We start from the raw sequence: 19,783 nt of genomic DNA on the forward strand, positions 1-19,783 counted from the left end.
GATTTTGTTCGACTTTCTTCGATTTTGCACCATTTTATACAACTTTGTAGGTAGGTCAATTGTTCCATTCTGTACCACTTTGTGCCATTTTATACAGATTTGTAATTTTTTCTTGTTCAATTATTTACGATCTTGAGCAATTTTGTACGATTCCATGGTATTGTGTTGAGTTTTACTGAAAATTATTCGATTCTTAGCATCATTTGCTCCAAGCATCAAACTTTACAGTGTACATTTATGGGTTGGAAATGTCCATGCATTTTTAAAAATGATTACATGCAATCTAGAAGCTTAAAGTGTAAAGCAATCGTGTCAGAGACGTAATGCCTATTCTTTTATACAGACTCTATAAAATATGTGTTCCATTTTGCAGAATTTGGTCCGTTTGGAATCACTTTGTACCATCCTGTACAATTTCGTTTGACTTTCTTCGATTTTATACAACTTTGTAGTTAAATCAATTGTTCAACTTTGTACCATTTAGTGCCATTTTGTGCCATGTTGTTCCGTTTTGTGCTATTTTATACAGATCTGTAACTTTTTCTTGTTCAATTATGTTCGATCTTGAGCACTTTTCTCTGATTTTGTACGATTCCGTGGTATCGTGTTGAATTTTATTCAAAGTTGTTCGATTCGTAGAATCGTGTGATTATATCAACCATAAAATGTGCGTTAAAATAAAATAAAATAAAATAAAAAAATTGTCTCGAATCCGCTCGCTCCCGCTATCGATAACCGCTTTGTTCCATTTTGTAGAATTTTGTTCCGTTTGGAAAAACTTTGTACCATCTTGTTTGACTTTCTTCGATTTTATACAACTTTGTAGTTAAATCAATTGTTCAATTTTGTACCATTTAGTGCCATGTTGTTCCGTTTTGTGCTATTTCATACAGATCTGTAACTTTTTCTTGTTCAATTATGTTCGATCTTGAGCAATTTTCTCTGATTTTGTACCGAATCCACTTGGTCCCGCTATCGATAACCGCTTTGTTCCATTCTGTAGAATTTCGTTCCATTTGGAAAAACTTTGTGCCATCTTGTACGATTTTTATGACTTTCTTCGATTTTATACAACTTTGTAGTTAAATCAATTGTTCAATTTTGTACCATTTAGTGCCATTTTGTGCTATATTAAACAGGTTTGTAACTTTTTCTTGTTCGATTATGTTCGATCCTGAGCAATTTTCTCTGACTTTGTACGATTCCGTGGTATCGTGTTGAATTTTATTCAAGGTTGTTCGATTCTTAGAAACGTGTGTTTATATCAACCATAAAATCTGCGTCAAAATAAGATAAAATAAAATAAAAAAATTGTCTCGAATCCGCTCGTTCCCGCTACCGAGAGGTACAGGCACGCATGATTATGCAGGGCTCGAAAACGATCCTGAAGGTTTACAAGGCCAGGTTGGAAGGACGCCGACGATCGGAGGTTTCTTTCTTCCTGTAAAACGTGGATCCCGGCCAGGATCGCCGGCTCATCGTCCCCGCGAACGAGCCACTCTAACGGCGAATGGTCGCGGGCTTGCCAAAACGCGAGTTCCCCGCCGCCATTTCAACGTAAACTTGCCAGGCAAGAAAGAAGAAAGTTACCGGAGCTCTATCTCGTTCTATCTCTCTCTCTCTCTCTCTTTCTCTCGCACTTTCGAGCTTCTCCGCGTTCTTTCTCTCTGTCGTTCTCGGCCGGGCGAAATGCAGTTACCCGTAGGCGTAAGAATCTCGCGAGATATTGTCGGAGCTAGCTTCTCCCGCGAACAGCCGTTCGTTATCTCGAGGATATGACCGGCTCGAAGACGACAACTTTTTCTGTCCCCTTGGAATTCGCTGGTTTTCTTGCGGCAGGATTTTTGAGACGCTCAGGCGCTGCGAACGTGATGGGAAAAATTGTTCTGGTCCAATTTTTACCCCCCGCGGAGTTGATTTCTTTCAAAAATCTGGACACGGAATGCTTCCATTCGATGTTCGAAGGACACGGTGGTGAAAACAGTACATTCGAGAGGGATGAAAATTTTTATGGAATTTTCAGCCCCCTACGACTAGATTCTTTTAGAAGGCCGGACACACAATAGTGCTTTCGAGGATTGGAAAACGTAGCAACCAAAATCGTGTGCTTGAGAGAGATATTTTTTACAGAACAAATCTGTTGATTGGAACTTTTAAGCATCCGTTGTTGCTTTTCATAAACTTCCAATAATTTTCTCGTTCGCATCGAAGCAAACACGAACATGTGGAGAATAATTGAGTGATCAAGAAAAGGCTGGAAACTTTAGGAGAACCATTTAATAAACTTGGTTTTCCTGCATTCGACACAACTGCGACCCCTATCTCCGAAGTTTCCGATTTCTAACGTCTCCTACACAACATCTTCCCCTCCCGAAGAATAATTAACGAGAAAGCAACTCCGGGGAGTTTAACCCGGCAGCAAATCGCGAACAAAGGATTTAAAACACGTTAAAGCGCTTCGCGAACTTTTAGTCGTTTGATCTGTCCATACTTCAATCTCTTAAATAATATCTTCAGCGTTGCGAAAAGCTTTGGCCGGTAGCTTTCGTTATAGTAGGGTGCGAAAGAAGATTGAAATCATCACGGAGGCGATTAACGATCGCTGCCAATTGTAAAATCAATGACAATTGCCGGTAACTGCACGGCGGCGCGAGGATCAAGGAACAATGTTCGAAATCGTCTAGTCATTGGGACAGAAACAAATACAAATTGTGACTGTGACGAGGACGTTAATTATACCGAGGCATTAAATTTCAATGAACGAAATAAATTTCATTTATCCGGCCATGTCCCGGCGTTATCGCGGAATAAATGCTCGTGACACGCGCGAACGGAGGATGATGATGAATTTCATGAAATTCCATATATCGAGAACCCTTGGGAAAGAGCATCCGAAATGAATAACGAGTAAGACATAATTATCGTGTTGTTTTAATGCGTGGCAGACGCGCGATTCCGCAGTAAGGAAACACGATCTTCCTACGAGTGCGCTTCAATGATATCGCGACACGTGCGACGCCATACCTAAACCGCGGATTTTCCGCATCCATAGCAGAAAATTCCAGCTAGCACTTTCATGTATTCTAATGAGCTTTTCATTTTATTTGTCACGGAGCGGGAAACTTTTATTTCGTTCTCTGTTTTATACGCGCAAGCTTATATGTATGTAAATACAGATCAAATACACGCAATAAAAATTGAATACTATCATGTTTCTGCATTTGTTACATTTTTTTAGGACGAATCCATAGGCATCCTTCGGTTTCCAAATGCTTAGCGCATTAGATCGCGATTAAACTCGCGCGGGACCCAAGCCGCAAACGCAATTACAATTATCTGCATGAAGAACAGCCCCCTCTGCAACCCCTTGCAATCCTCCGGGTAATACATTGTTGGTGTTGCAGTCGTAAATCGACCAAGACTGGCAATACGTTCTTATCTGCTCCGATAGAACGGCGATAACATCTAAACGATGAAATTGATTTCCTTGATAGCATGCACGATATGTTTGCGGCGCTCCGCCATTGATTTATCGCCGATCCTCCTGCTCGAAGTCGACTAACCAGGCTACTTGACGACCGGTAATTAAGAAACACCCTCCACTGAAACATTTCCCATTCATTCGTTCCAACGACGCATTCAGAAACTATACAAGAAAATTCAAAAAGCTTTAAAATTTATATTTTCATTAAATTTCTATTTCAACAGCCCTTCCAATAGAATTCTAATTTTTAAGTTATACGCTAACGTGAGAAAAGCGGGTTAATCTTTGCGAAGATTATTTTCATTCTAAAGAAGTAAGAAAATTATTTGACAATTCTACGAAGGTGTGTTATCTTACAAATTTCAACAAAATCGAAATTACCGGTTTCTAGCTCTCCTCTTTAAAATTATGAATTCAATTGCCAACCTACAAGTTCCAAAGCTTGCAATTTCTCAACGGAAGAAACGAACACACTCGGAACACATTTTCGATGGCTGATCCACACCGAGGAGACGAAACCGAAAGCTCGGAACTCTTTGTGGACGGCGCACCAGTTAGGTATTTTCGACGAGAAAGTAGCAATTAAGCAGCAATGGAAACGCGTCGAAAGTCAACGGCAATCGGCCACGCGAGCTCCGCGAGCGTGAACAAAATCGGAAGAGGACGCGTCAAGGTGGAAAATCATTCGCGAGCAAAGTCCAAGAAATTGGAAGAAGGTTTCGTCGGATCAAACTGCGTAATTACGCGACACGAACGGAAAAGAGGAGGGGGGAGGGGGGGGGCAGCACCGATGAAAAGCAACGTCGGCGACGGTCTCATTAATTTTCGCGGCGCTTCTTAGGGTGGCTTATATCGATCGGCTTCGCCGAGATAAATTCTCGCGGACGGCATTACCTGCGGAATTACGGAAACAAGCGGCGCCTGTTCGCGAATTACGTCCGCGGGTGAAGTGGCCGCGAGCGGTCGTTCGTTTCCTCGACGGCTTAGACTCACCTGAAACAGAAAGATAACGCCCGGAATTAATTATGCAGCCTACACGGGGCCGCAGGGGGGGGGTGCAGGGGCCGCAGGAGGCGCAGCAGGGTGGGACACCGTTCGCGTCGCTTCTCGTTCGGTTGTTATCGTCGGATTACCAAATTATACCCTATCAATTGCAGGGATTTATCGGGATCGCGATCAGATATTAATCCCGCGCGTCCGCCGACCAGCGCGATTTAACCCTCGTTCGACTTCCAGGTTTTATATGGGGGATCATGCAAATAATGGACCGGCTACTGCGACACGGCGACCCTCGATCATCGGAAATCGTTATTGAAAACGATGCGAACGAGACCCGCCGGCTGCAAATTCCGGTATCGGTGTCGTTACAAACCGGGAACAGTCTGGAAAATTGCTGGACCATTCGTTTTCTTCAGGGGGACCACTGTGATGACGGTAGATCAAAATGTTTGATCATTTTATGCGATTTTGTTCGATTTCGTAGTTTGATCTTGTTCGATTGTATTTGATTTTGGACGATTTTGTAATCGGTTCAATTTTGTTAAAAGTTTCTCGATTATGAACTGCATCAGCTTTTGTGCTGGTACGTACTATTTGCGTTTAACCCCTTGCACTAAACCCGTTTCAGTGATTAACACTTTTTTGTAATTCGTAATTTCCTTTAACCCTTAGCACTCGAATGGTGACTGTAAGGCACCGCTAAAAATCGCTGTATCATTATTCAAAATATTTTTTAAATTATTAAATTCGTTTGTATTTAATAAATTACTAAACATTTCAGTATTGTAGGAGTAAATTGCACCATTTTCGTATGTATAACATGAAAAATATATATATAGAAGGGAAATATTCCAGGTGGGAAGAAATGTTTCGTTTTGGGGTTAAAATAGCTTCGAGTGCAAAGGGTTAAAAAGAGGAGAAAATTTATATCTATTGTATGCCTATATGTTCTTCAATAGCTGCACACTAACAACGGCAAAATAGAATTTTATTTCGATTCAAAGGAAATTAATAGCATACAGATTTATTAGACCATGTTCAGAATCTTCATCACGAGTCTGACTCGATATTGTAGGGCAAGGGTTTAGGGATTGAAATTGCACATACACTGTTTAAAATTATTGCACGCACATCCTCAAGCTAAGAAGAAATATAAAGCGGATATAACAAATGGCAACGATGCATAAATAAACACAATCTCTTTCAGACTTTTCAGTGAATGTTTATTTAAACCGAATGAAGCTTACGAATAACATTTTACGATGTAATCGACAAAGGCGACAATTCGCAACGAGCTTCACCGAAGCAGATTTCGATGCGACGGAATTTCAACTGTAGAAACCTCGATCGAAACGTATAATTACGATTTATGAAAATCGAGTGGGAGAGAAATTAACAGAGAGAGGGAGAGAGAGATCGTTGTTTGAGAAAGAAGATTACTCCGAATGAATGGCGAACGGTATAATTGGAAAAATGATTTCGCAGAATTTATCGGCGTTACAGGGACGGGTGTGATTATAGAAAAATATGGAGTGTAGGATTTTATTTGTGACCGTGGATCGATATAAAATATATTAACACGATATTTTTCTCGCTAATTAAATAAAAGCTGTGAGCTGAAACTGAAATTGTCCCTTCGAGAGCTCCGGCTAATCCGTATCGCGCGCTGGCCAGCGAAATTTCCGTTTAATTCCGGCGCGAATATATAATGTTCCGTAAAAAGCGTGTTCGCATAAATATCGCGCGGGTCAAGTTACTCGATAAAATAAATTAAATGATTGACGGCGAAACGGCGGACTCGTTTGAAAAGTATTATTTATCGTATAAACAGGCAAACGACCGAAATGTACAAAGCCGAGTTTACGTGTTTATAAAACAGTGTGTGAAACGGACAACAACAACAACAACAATGCGATAATTTTGTCGGACGCCGATAAACTGATTAATTTCTACAGGTTGTAATAAACAGGTTCGCGGAGAAGAGCGACGTTTATTAAAAATTAATCGACGCCCGTTCCTCGGCCCCCGGAAAATCGGCCGTGCGATAATCTGCATTTGCATAAACATCTTGTCACTACTGGTTTCGCGGGAACACGCGTCCGTTCCAATCTGCACCGGCGTATTCGCGCTGTAATCGCCGCGGTCCACTGGCAAACTATTAGGAAATCGCAATATCGCGGTCGAAATTAACGCGATTAACCCCCCGGGGGTGCGCGGCCGCGTTTTCGCTAATAAAATAAATAAAACGACCGATCCCCCGGAAGTGGTCGCGACCCGATAAAACCGTTAACACGCCGAATCACGAAGAACACCTGACAGAAATTAATTAAAACGGTGACGGCGCCGATGGAGAATAAAACTACCCGGAGAGTGTGAGAGAGAGAGAGAGAGCACGGTGCGGATCGAACGACCCTCATAATGAAACCGCGGCCACAAAACGGCAGAAACTATGGCGTTTTCGGCCGGAATCGTTCCGTCAAATTGATTATCGGAGGTCAACAAACCACCGCCGATTTTTAGCAAGCGAATAAAATTATTTCGTGCAAATTCGACCGCGCAAACAGCGAAATTACGCTTTCGTCTCGCGGTTCGATGGATTATTTTTTAAACGTAACAATTTCGAGAGTTTATCGGCCGATGATAATCGCAATGAAACTGCAGTTATTCTCGGTAACAAAAGCCGCGATTTATCATCAAGATTTGCGCACCATTTCCCCGAATGTCCATATATTACACTGGACTAACAAATATTTCGATCGTTTGCGATTTCGTGTACCGAAATTTCTGCACGAAATTTCTTTAAAATCAATCTGTTCTTTTGCGTTGAAATATGTTAAATATTGTGAGAGCATTGTCAATATTATTTCGACTTCGTGCAACAATCGGTAGAGTACACGCGCGGAAGCTCAGAAACAAATCATATATTTTTTAACGTTTCACTTTTATTTGTAAATCAGTACATTGCATCGAGTAATACGATCTGGTAGCCATTCTCGAGATTGTTACTTGAAAAAAATTAAGCTTCTTTTAACCCTAACCCTAACCCTAACCCTAACAACCCTAGACCTAGAATATTTCCATGTTATATCAATTTTTCATTTCTTACATATAAAATTGACTTAATTTACTCAAATAATATTTAAATGTTTAGCAATTTATTAAGCGTAAGCAAATATGATCGTGTGAAAAATATTTTGAATAATGCTATAGCGATTTTTAGTGGTGCCCCGGAGTCGCCCCTTAAGGGTTGAATATGATACAGTAATCACTACACTGCGGATCTTTATGCAAAATAAAAATCAGAAACCAATTAGAATTCTTCGCTTAATAATTTTAATAGACGAAAAATAAATATATTGCCATCTTTAAATTTGTTTAATTCTCCTGCAATTTTGAATTTCACCTACTCAGTTTTGCTATAAATGCATAAAGATCCGCAGTCTAGTAATCAGAATGTCTAACAAATAGAAATCCGAAAGCTCAAAGTGTTCAGAAATTAAGAACTGTTTTTATTTTTAAAGAATCAGCAATATTTCCGCGCGACGTTCGCAGTAAATAAATCATGTATGGGCGATTCCCTTCGGCAACAAAAGCGCCGATAAATCGTAGAAGTCAGCGTCCTTATTCGCTAACGATATACTCCCGCAACAAATGCATAAAATATTACAAACGCGGCGCGGTTGCTTATGCAAATTCGCCGGGCCATAGATCAGCTTTTGCGGCAAGTATTAAATGAAAATTTCAATTCGCGTTGTGTAAAGCGAACAAAACACCGTCATTAGATGATCCGTGCGCGGATTTAATAGCGCTTCACGCCGATCGACGAGTTTATAAAATCATTCGAAGACTTCCCTTCAAAATACGATTAACCCTTTGCTGTGTCGAGGCTGAGGCAACATTTAACAGGTGTTTACAAAATTCCGGAGTGCAAAAGGGTTGAATCAACTGTGCGGTCGAACGAGGGTCAAGCAGAACGGTATGTCGGAGCATGATCGAGGCACCACCGGGCGTGTGTTGTATCGGCCAGCTGCGGGATCCTTTTCGGTGCCGGTGATTTATGCGTGTAATTAGCATTCGACGGGCTCCCGAGCCGTCGAAACGTTATTCGTAACCCGGTGCCTTTTATCGTAATTGCTCTATTGACGCGCAGTTCGATTTTAACGTAATCACTCGTTATATTTATTACGCGGCGTGGCAATGCGGCCAACAATTTCCGGCCGGGAGCAGTGTATTTTGTGGAAACGATAATTTTCTCTTGTTACAACCGTTAAACACCTTCAAGCGCAAACATCGGACCAATAATCGTTCCCACCCCCGCCTCGTTTCCCATCTAGCAAATATCCGCGGCGTTTAATGACAGGGAATAAATTATCGTTTCACAAACGTTCCTCTCCCTCCGCCTCCTACGCGCCGGGCAATTTTACGAATTACTATTAATAGGCGCGACGTGCACGATGTCCGCGATTATTCGCGATCATCGGCGCAGATTTCTCTGCCTGTTGTACAAATTTGTACGACTTCCCACGATTTTATGCCACCGTTTTGCATGATTTGGTTCGACTATGCTTGCTTTTGTATCTTTTTTAACGACTTTATTCGATTCTGAACGATTTTGTACGATTTTGTTCTGTTTTCTACAACTGCATACAGTGAATTCTCGATATAAGTGAAGAACACGTATCGTCCAGGAGACATACTCGAGGCCTCTCGAGCCTCGTGACTCCTCACGGTAGTGGGGATAATTCCGCGACGTTTATCACCAAGGCCTTGGCGACATATGTCGAGAAATCAGTGTACCACCCTATTCGATTCTGGACGGTTTTGCACGGTGTTGTTCCGTTTCGCACGAGTTCGATTGATCCCGTTCGATTTCGTACCGTTTCTAGGATTCCGTGCTTTGATGTTGCTCGATTCTGTTCGAATTGCGGCGAATTACCATCAATAAGCGCGATGCTATAGCGTTCGTCGACTCGATATCCGCGATTATTCACGATCAACCGGCGTAGTTTTATGCCTGTCGAGATTGCGAACGTTCACGGCGGAATTTCATGGCGTAAAGATAATCTAATCCGTTCTATTTTCCGTTTTGTTTGATTCTAGATCGCGCTGTAAAACAAGCCGCCGCGCGATCCTCCAATTGAACGATTGGCGCAGCGAAATGCAAAATAGGAAACCCAGCGAACGAATTTAATATCGTTGCTTTTGTTTCCTGCCGTTTCGTCCTCCCCCGTGATTCTATTGACAACTGTGGACGATCTCGCTCGATCATAGATCTATTTGTGCTTTTTAACGTGGTTTGGCACGTTTCTTTTAAATCTGTCTCTTTTCTTTTCAATATATATTCGTTGATCGCGACAAGTCAGTCGAATCAAGTCGCAACTTGTGAAAAGAGACTTCCTTTTGTTTCCGTGTTTCGAGGAATTTCGATTCCACGCGAAACCTTGTGCTCGGAAATTTAATAATCGTAAAGAAAAATTCTTTCGATTACGGTTCTATTCGAGGTAGGAGAGATCAGCGAGGAAAGACAAAGGATAGTTTACGATCTCATATCGTAGCCTATTTTTTCGAAAGAAAATGTGTGGGATACGCAATAGCTGTCCACCGTACTCCCATTACTCGTCTGGCATGATCCCGAAGTTATTAGAGCGAAGTGGACAGTTATGGTCAGATTGCTGCAGCTCGATCTCTTCCACTGAAAAAAATAGTTCTTCGGAATTCATAAGGAAAACTTCATTTCGAGAGGAACTTTTTTGTGAATTATTGCCACGAAATTATGTTGTAGAATCGATCGAATCCAGCGGTGCGCTTAAAAAGATCGGAAACATTTCCTCAATCTCCTCCCTCTCCCATTCCCCTACCTCTTCTCCTCCTCTCGCCTAGATCCAAACTGCCATAATTCCCTCGCAAATCGAATCTCTTCCGGTCCAGAAAATAAGCACAAAAATCATCTCTCGCATTTCAGAACGTTAAGCGCGTGTGTTTCCTATCAGAAGCGGAGATTGGATAGGAATAGCGGGACAAGGCTGCATTTAAAAAGGCGACGGCAATGACGGAGGACATTAGGCGATGAAAACTGTCTTGTCGCGGCCGGAAGTGTCATAAACCATGCGCATCCGGCATTTCTTATCTCGGCAGTCTCTCTCTCCCTCTCTCTCTCTCTCTACTATTCCCCGGTGCGTGCTTCCGATTCGTTAACCTTAATGCACCAAGTCTTTACGCCGACGTTTTTCGCCAACTGTTCCCCGGGTTTCTGGGCGAAAGTTTTTCACCTAGCCGACGACAAAGTCAGAGAGAGAGAGAGAGAGAGAGAGAGAGAGAGAGAGAGAGAGAGAGCCGGTTCGATTATTTGCAAAAACCGCGTGCCCTCGTTTCGCGCGCGAGTCGTCTCAATGTTTTCTTCGAATAATTCTCCGTTTCCCAGGAATAAGGACCTCCGCCGCCGTGGAAGCCGGAAAGTAAAATATTTTTATCGTTATTGCGGGCCCGGCCGACGTATTAACTTCCCGTGCCGCTTTCAACGCGAAATATAAACTCCGGGAATTACGTTCACCGGTTATCGTCCTATATTTTTCCTCATTACTTCCAGATACCGTCCCTCCACTCCCCTCCTCCCCCCACCCCTCATTCTCTCGCTGCTTACGGAAGAGCTTTATGAATAAACATTGCCCCGGGAGCTTAAATTGCTCGACTGTGTCCCCGGGATTGACCACCGCGGGTCTTCTACCAGTTCCTCATCAATTATCATCCACTTTCTTCCCGCTTTTCCCATCCGAGCTTCCTGCACCGCTGGGAAAAGGATTCGCCGGCGAGTCTGCAAATCGAATTCACCCTTTCGAGAATTCCGTTGCATGTAGTTAGTCCTGCTCGAGTCTCAGCCTGGAGAATTTAATATGATCTTTACTGTAATCGATTAAAAAAAAAATCAACTCTGAAACTTTATTCAATGAAGTGCCAATAATCGTATGAATTCCAGTTAGAAAAGATTTCTTGTTACCACGCCGAATCTTTACTGTAATCGATAAAAAAAAATCAACTCTGAAAATTGATTCAATGAAGTGCCACTAATCGTATGAATTCCAGTTAGAAAAGATTTCTTGTTTCCACGCCGAATCTTTACTGTAATCGATAAAAAAAAATCAACTCTGAAAATTTATTCAATGAACTGCTAATAATCGTATGAATTCCAGTTAGAAAAGATTTCTTGTTACCACGCCGAATCATTACTGTAATCGACAAAAAAAATCAACTCTGAAACTTTATTCAATGAAGTGCTAACAATCGTATGAATTCCAGTTAGAAAAGATTGCTTGTTTCCAATCTTTACTGTAATCGATGAAAAAAATCAACTCTGAAAATTGATTCAATAAACTGCTAATAATCGTATGAATTCCAGTTAGAAAAGATTTCTTGTTACCACGCCGAAAGAAATAATTTTAATGAAGCGAGACCACTAACAAGGAGCGAAGAGGATTAATCAATACTCGGTTCAGGTAAATTGCTCGATGAAAATGTGAATTGGCGTTAAGGTTGTATCGTCAGTATTCATTGCGTGTATGTCGAACGAGGTGGCCGGGAAAGTAGTACCTAAGAGAAGATGCAGTAAAGATGCGCTGTTTATGCCATACGCGAAATTACATGCAGGTTATCGGCAAAAAGTACGTCGTCGTCTTGCGTTATTATCTTTCTTTACGATCACGAACGATTACTGCTAAACGGAGACTAAACCTTAGTCCAATCGCCGAACGTATAACTATTAAACAATCATTTTACGATTGCGAGGTAATGCCATAACCAGGCGCATCGTTTGCATAACTGAGCAAGCATTCACCGTGTCCTTGTGCATTCGCCCGATGCACCGATTAATTCGAATTAATTCTCCTGAATGCTTAAGCCAGAAATGTTCTTAAACCTGTTCGATGCTATAATTTAAAAATGAATTTTTCTTTAGCCTATTAGATGTTATAATTTAAAAATGTTATTTCCTTTAACCTGTTCGACGTTGTATTTAAAAATGAAATTAGAGACAGTCAATTCTGATCATTAGGATCGCACGAAGCAAAAATTATATGTGTGAGTGGATCGTTGAATACAATATATAAATTCCCTATGATCATATGTTCTGTCACTTACAATGCGCCAAGGATATCGTAAACAGCCTGTCAAGAAAATCTCAAATTTCGCTGACGTTATCGCAACTCGACAAAACTCGATACGTCCCGGTCAATGTCCACGGAACAATTGAACTGTCCATAAATCGTATTAATTAGGAAATGACCCATTTTCCAAATAGAATCATAATTGCAAGCGCCTCCCATTGTTTAACAGTGTTGTCAACAAATCGATTCGTCACCCTCACGATTTCCTTTCTTCCATTTCAATTATATCTGACACAATATAAAATTGTGTTATAAAATTCCGGTGACGTCAGAAACGTAACGGGAACACAAATGATAGGAAATTCAGAAGAGTTTGCATACGAATTCCAGTTCCTTGGGATATTTACACTAAAGTTACCGAGCATTAAAATTGGCTAGCATGTATTGTGTTATAAAATTAATAAGATTTAGTTTATTTAGATTTCTTACAATTTTTGTTACAATATACGATTGTATAAAGGAATCTATTGAATTTACAATTTCAATAATTGTAAAATAAAAAAACTGAAACCGGTCGTTTGACCGGCTGTGGTAGGTTTAACTGTACATATACAGTACAAAAATCGATAACTCAAAATAATTGTTTGAACCAAGAATGGTAAATATGTAAGTTTAATGACTGCGGAGATGTTTCTTGGCGCTCGGATTATGTGTATGTCAGTCGGTCGCATAATAGAGATTGGAGAGGATTTTTCATGTTCGAGCGCGGTTTTCGATTCGGCGTGCCAAACCATTCGCTAATTTAATTACGTCACCGCATTTGCGAGCACGCAATGCACTACGGTCGGTTTTAAATTCATGTTATTAACTCGGCAAACTGGCATGATTAATTTGATTACACACTGCACCCCACGGAAGACAATCGCGCATGCATAAACCAAAGCGCACACAACGTTACACTTGTTGTCCCATTCATCTTGCAAGTTACACAGATCCCGCGGTAACGCTGGCCACGGCACTTTCGAGAGCGGCTTAATTAATTGATCTCTTCGACCGAATCCTGCCCTATTTGTCGATTTCGGAAAATTCTCGCCATCCCCCAATCACGAAATCAAACACCCTCCAGTGCCAAACGTGTCCCCCAATATACATATATATATACAATTTTTAAATACCTTCTCCTCACAAAGGCAGAATTTATTTTAATCTCGTCCGTCTAATTTGCCATTTAATGATCACATTAAATCAAATTCTGAAAGATTTTCTGTGGTGCAATATTTTTCTCTTGTCACAAAAATTCCGGTATCAGTCCAGAAATTTGGATTATTTTAGAGGAACAAAATTAATTTTTTCTTGTTCTATTTGTGATTGAACGAACCAGTTAAAATTGTTCCGAAATGTTCAACGCTTTCTGCAGTGTCCAATATTTTATTTTTGTTAAGGAAATTACGTATCGTTTCAGGAATTCGATCAGAAGTGACCACTTTATAAGTGCACATTATTTCTGACAAAAACCCTGACATAAAATACCTAACAGAATACTGTAAAAAAATCTCACGCAACGACGGAATGTATGAAAATAAATGTTCTCGTTGAACTCGTGCCTGGGCGAACCAATCAAAGTGTTCAATCCTTTCTGTAACGTCCGACATTTTTATTCGAAAAATCGTATTGATTGCGCCGGTGTTTTACGTTGACAGAGTTGAAATGGACGATTCCGCAGGCAAAGATAAGTAACGAAAATAAAAAAAAAAAACAAACAAAAAACGTGGCGAATAAAATGTTTTCGTTCACGGCTTCGTTTCCGAGAGAATCGGGTTCGAAAATTCGTCGGCTAAATCCGCGCGAGATACGTCAAGGGATTAAAAGGACATGCGTCAGGGGCTTAAAGCATGAAGGGTGCTATAAACTTACAAACATTGTCGTAAATTCTGGTCCCGCTGTAAAAGTGATCTTTGACCCGATTAAAAGTCGCGCGGCGCCTGCCTGCTGTTCGTCGATTGCGCGACGAGGGCGCGATCATTACGCTGGAACGCGTCCGATAAAATTTCCGCTCTCGTTTCCGCGGGATAATTAGTTCCCTTTCGCATCTATCATCTATCGATCTTCACTGGACCGCGGGTGTTATGCGTGTCCGACAACGATTGGCCGCGTGCTCTTTCAAAACGGCGGAGAAATTCAAAAAGTTTGTAAAAGATTAACGCGTTAAGCTGGGTCCACACTAAGGCAACATCGAAAACCAGCGAAATTTTCAATATACATGCAACTTTAACAAGTGACAGCGAAGCTAGTTGTCGCTTCGGTGTGAACGTAGCTTTAGGTTGTCCAACAAGTTTTTACGTGATATCATTGCGTGAAGTTCCGCTAATTCAACCGCGCACCATTTGCTTGATTAAAATGGTGTTTAAACTTGATTAAAACTATTCTGGATTCGAGTGGTGCGCGTTACTCGACCGCGAGGCGAACTTTTCTGCAAATATTTTAATACTGAAGTTACCGAAACGATCACAGAACACGATTACGAAATAATTTTCTGATTGATTTTTGTTCGTTGCAGTCGGTACAGTGTGGTTCCATTTTGCGTAAGCAGTGCAATCGAATTAAAATCGAAACACGCGCCGAAGAAAAAGGAAAACAGTAGTCGAACGAATGTAATACCGGCTGGAGAGTTTCGAACGGATTCTGCTCGTTTTCTCCTTTTAATAAAATTCCGACGAGACGAGTAGTATAATTTTGTATGCGGCCGAGAAGTGCATCGGCCGTGCAATAATTTCTTCGCGATGCGAGAGTAGGAAAGTTCGAGGGTGAAACGGGCCTGGAAAAAGTTTAAGAGTTCCCGAGCGGATCGGCCGTGTATCCTTGAACGAGCCAAAAACTCCTGTTAGCCCCGGTTATTTCGAATGCCGTTCGAGGCGAACAGTGTTTTGGGAAACAGAGCCGGCTTCGGTTCGCAAAGACTTCGGGAAGAAAGCCCGGATGACCGACGGAATTAGATTTAACAACGAGTTCCCGCAATCGGCTCCGATTACTCGCTCTGCCGTGTGCTGCTCTTCCCCGGCGATATCTTCGCTCGTTTTCATCCATCATCGCTGCGATTCGGGAAGACAGAAGATAGGGAGTCCGGTTTTTTAATGCTATCCATTCCCAGAGGACCGGCGAACGTTTAATAACGTTTCATCCCCCTTTATCACAGTTTTGTACAAAAATTTTCACTGCGAGAAAAGGAATCATTGCATCGGGAAAATTTTCTGTGTCTTTGAATCGCGTTTCAGAAAGTATCCAATTCAAATTGGAAGTACACTGGACAAGAATTGTGGGAATTATGGACAACACTCCGCAAAAGCTTGTCCAAGAAAGACTTCCAACGGTGCGACTGAAGAGCCGCCATTTTGTAAAAGGGAAGAATATTTTTATAAGGTGGAATGAATCTCTGATTAAAAATTATCACAGTTTTGTACAAAAGTTTTCACTGCGAGAAGAGGATTCATTGCATCGGGAAAATTTTCTGTGTCTTTGAATCATGTTTCAGAAAGTATCCAATTCAAATTTCAAATACATCGGACAAAAATTGTGGGAATTATGGACAATATTCCGCAAAAGCTTGTCCAAGAAAGACTTCTAACGGTGCGACTGAAGAGCCGCCATTTTGTAAAAGGGAAGAATATTTTTATAAGGTGGAATGAATCTCTAATTAAAAATTTTTTATTTAAGCTTTCATTAAGGAAAGAAGAAATTAGAATGTAGGTATTTAATAGATCTCACATTGTTGATAGAGGTGGAGAAATGTTGACGACTGTTGGAGATGAAAATTTTTCAGTGGAAATGGTTCTTCTGTATATTACTGAGAGGTTTCTGAACGATTCAAATGATGTCCAACGTTCAAATACTTTAATCTTGAAACGTTTGATCGAGTTTGTATGATCTGAGGTGTCAATAGCCTGAGCCAAGTGTCATTCTGTCTTCCCTGAGCATATTTGCTAATTAATAACTTCATAAGAAATGTGTACACCATGCACAGATGCTCAAGACCTTCAGTTTGAGGATGTTTGATCGTGTTTGTGCTTCATAGTCTCTACTAGGCATGATTGTACGATTCCTAGACATTGATTGCTCGCTAATAACTAAAAAATAAGTTTACATATGACGCACATAATCTCAAGATCTCTAGTTTATGAGGGCTTGATCGCGTTTGAGTTGTCGGAATACCGACAGTCTGAATTAAGTTAATACTTAATATTAAGGATAGTTCCTGGGACCCACAGATATCGATAATGAATCATCATCCGAAGAATAACTTGATGCTCAAGATCTGTATAATTTTTTCCCATAATATAATTTTGTGCTCACGATTTTTATAATTTGATGCACTGAAAGTGCCATTAACGTAAATTAAACGCTATCCTCTGACCAGTATACATCAATTACCAACAGACTCTAAAAACTACCATCACACATAGCGTTTAGATGTCCAACAAATCGCAATTTGCTGCCGTTTGACCCCGTTTGAACAGCCCAGGCGTCGGCAGGCCGCGTTCCATCGCGTTCGAATTAAATAATAACTGAAAAATAGCTTTGTGCTCGATGCATGGTCATCCAGGAGTCCAGTTTGCGGTTGTTTGATGATGTTTGAATGAGCCGCGTTACCATCAGCGGTACAGAAGCCCGATCCATCACGGCGATACAGGATCGCGGTGGAGCGGAGAGAGGGAATTGTTTTGACAGCGCGGGACGAGTGGATTCATTAACATCGATCTCGGGGCTTTGATGTGAAAACGTTACCGTGGCCGGGGCTCGGCTCCCCAAATATATATCAATTCCATATATTCAGTTTCATTATACGTATATCCACACGGGGTCGCACGAATAAATGCCGGCGCAACATTTATTGACACTCGACCGATAGCTCGCGCGCGCGCACGGCTGTCAATCGTTTAATTAAAGTTCGCCCGTCAAACGGGTGTCCCGGCGTTCTTGACGAGCGTTAAAGGATCGGTTAATTAAGTAGTCTGGCCTCGGAGATATCCGGCCCCGGATGTCTCGAGGATCCGCCGAAGAGGAGTAGCAGAAAAAAGAAAAGTATACGAAGAGGAAGGAATCGGGAACAGATGTAAGTACTTCTGCTCGTTTCCAAGACAAAAGACGGGAGGCGGAGAAATTCGGGCAAGACCGGGGAGTTGTTCGGGCTTCAAAGGCACTCGACGAAAATAGTTTTGCCGGATGAGTGACTGGAGAAAGCCAAATACGAAAGATTTCGGACCACATTTAACGAGCAGCCCGCCTTTTGTTCGCCGTTTCGAAGACACGCTTCTCTGCATTGATTCCTTTAGTTGCTCGGCCGTGGGCCACCGGTCTGAATCGAGCTGCGATCTTGAAACGTTCGAGTAAACGTGGACACTAAACGCGGAATATTGTTAACTACTCGTACGGTCCTCATTTCAAATCACTTGGATTCGATCGGAAGAAAACACATTCGGGACGCAAGGAAATATTATACTTTACCATTGACACATCACTCAATAAGTCCCCGGTCTGACACATATATGGCAACGTTGTTGACAGACCCACGTGATTTCCGGGTAGTACTAACCTTCAAACAGTACGTGTCAAAATTTCATGGCATTCTGACCGTCAGTTTAGAGGTTACAGTCGTTTTAGTAAGCCCAGTTTTGTAATTTTCAAGACAATGGATAGAAAGGAATTTCGTGTGTTGATTGAACACTGTTTTTTGATGGGGAAAAATACTGTTCGAGCCAAACAGTGGCTTGATAAGCATTATGGGGACTCTGCACCAGGGAAATCAACTATTATTGACTGGTATGCTGAATTTAAACGCGGTCGTACAAGCACCGATGATGCAGAACGCTCTGGTCGCCGAAAATCGGCAGTTGTTCCGGAAAGCATAAAAAATGTCCACAAAATAGTTTTAAAAGACCGTAAAATGAAGTTGCGTGAGATAGCCGACACCTTGAAGATATCGGAAGGTAGTGTCTTTACAATTTTACATGAAAATTTGCGCATGCGCAAGTTGCTTTCGAAGTGGGTGCCGCGTTTGCCCACACCGGACCAGAAACAACAACGCGGCGACGATTCAGAGCGCTGTTTCGAGCTGTTCAAGCGAAATAAAAAGGATTTCTTGCGTCGGTATGTGACAATGGATCAAACATGGATCCACCGCTACACGCCTGAATCAAAAAGATCGTCAGCTGAGTGGACAGCAACCGGTGAAAGTAGTCCAAAGCGACCAAAAACTCAAAAGTCGGCTGGCAAGATTATGGCGTCCGTATTTTGGGACGCGCAGGGAATTTTGTTCGTCGACTATCTTGAGAAAGGCAAAACTATCAATAGTGAATATTACATGGAATTATTGGTTCGATTCAGTGCAGAAATCAAGAAAAAACGGCCCCACATGCAAAAGAAAAAAGTGCTGTTTCACGAGGACAATGCCCCGTGTCACAAGTCGATGAAAACAATGGTTAAATTCGATGAATTACGCTTTGAATTGCTTCCCCACCCACCGTACTCTCCGGATTTGGCCCCCAGCGACTACTGGCTTTTCGCAGACACGAAAAAGATGCTCCAGAGAAAGAAATTTGGCTGAAATGAAGAAGCGATTGCCGAAACTGAGGCTTACTTTGAGAGCAAAGACAAATCGTTTTGCATAAAGGGCATCGAAAAGTTAGAGGAGCGTTGGAACGAATGTATCACTCTTGAAGGAGTGTATGTTGATGAATAAAGTGGAATTTCTAAAAACAAAATTTGTTTTTCTTAGTTGGACCGGAGACTTATTCAGTGATGTGTTATGTTACATGACGCAGGAAAGTGTTAAACTGTTCGATCAAGAGCCATCGCGGATGACGTCGCATCGGAGATCATTCCCATAAACCGGGGAGCGGCCGGGAACGGGAAGACTAGATCATCGAGTGACCTGGATCAGCAGATCAATCAAAGTTACCAGATTGCTTTAGCCCGGCGTCGCTAACGTCTTCGCCCCGGCTTGACAGCGACACCGAACTTTGATGGACGCTCGTTGATAGTTTCGAAGGACTCGCGTGGCTCGTAACTAACCGATCGGAACGAAACAGAGAACGATAGAGCCGATGGAGTATATCTCCGTGTGTTCATCCCGTGATGCCTGCGAGGTAGAACGACTAGAACTTGCTCGGTGTTCAAGTTTGTAGACGGACCAGGCCCGGGCCGGCAGTTC

General features: G+C 41.8%; 1 protein-coding gene across 2 annotated transcripts in view; it reads right to left on the reverse strand.

Moving 5' to 3' along the window:
• Fur2 (furin-like protease 2) overlaps nucleotides 1–19,783 on the reverse strand; it is a 503,981-nt gene that overhangs the window by 294,734 nt on the left and 189,464 nt on the right. The gene's annotated exons all lie outside the window — the stretch shown is intronic.

Source organism: Halictus rubicundus, chromosome 6, assembly GCF_050948215.1.
Source record: "Halictus rubicundus isolate RS-2024b chromosome 6, iyHalRubi1_principal, whole genome shotgun sequence".
Lineage (NCBI taxonomy): Eukaryota > Metazoa > Arthropoda > Insecta > Hymenoptera > Halictidae > Halictus > Halictus rubicundus.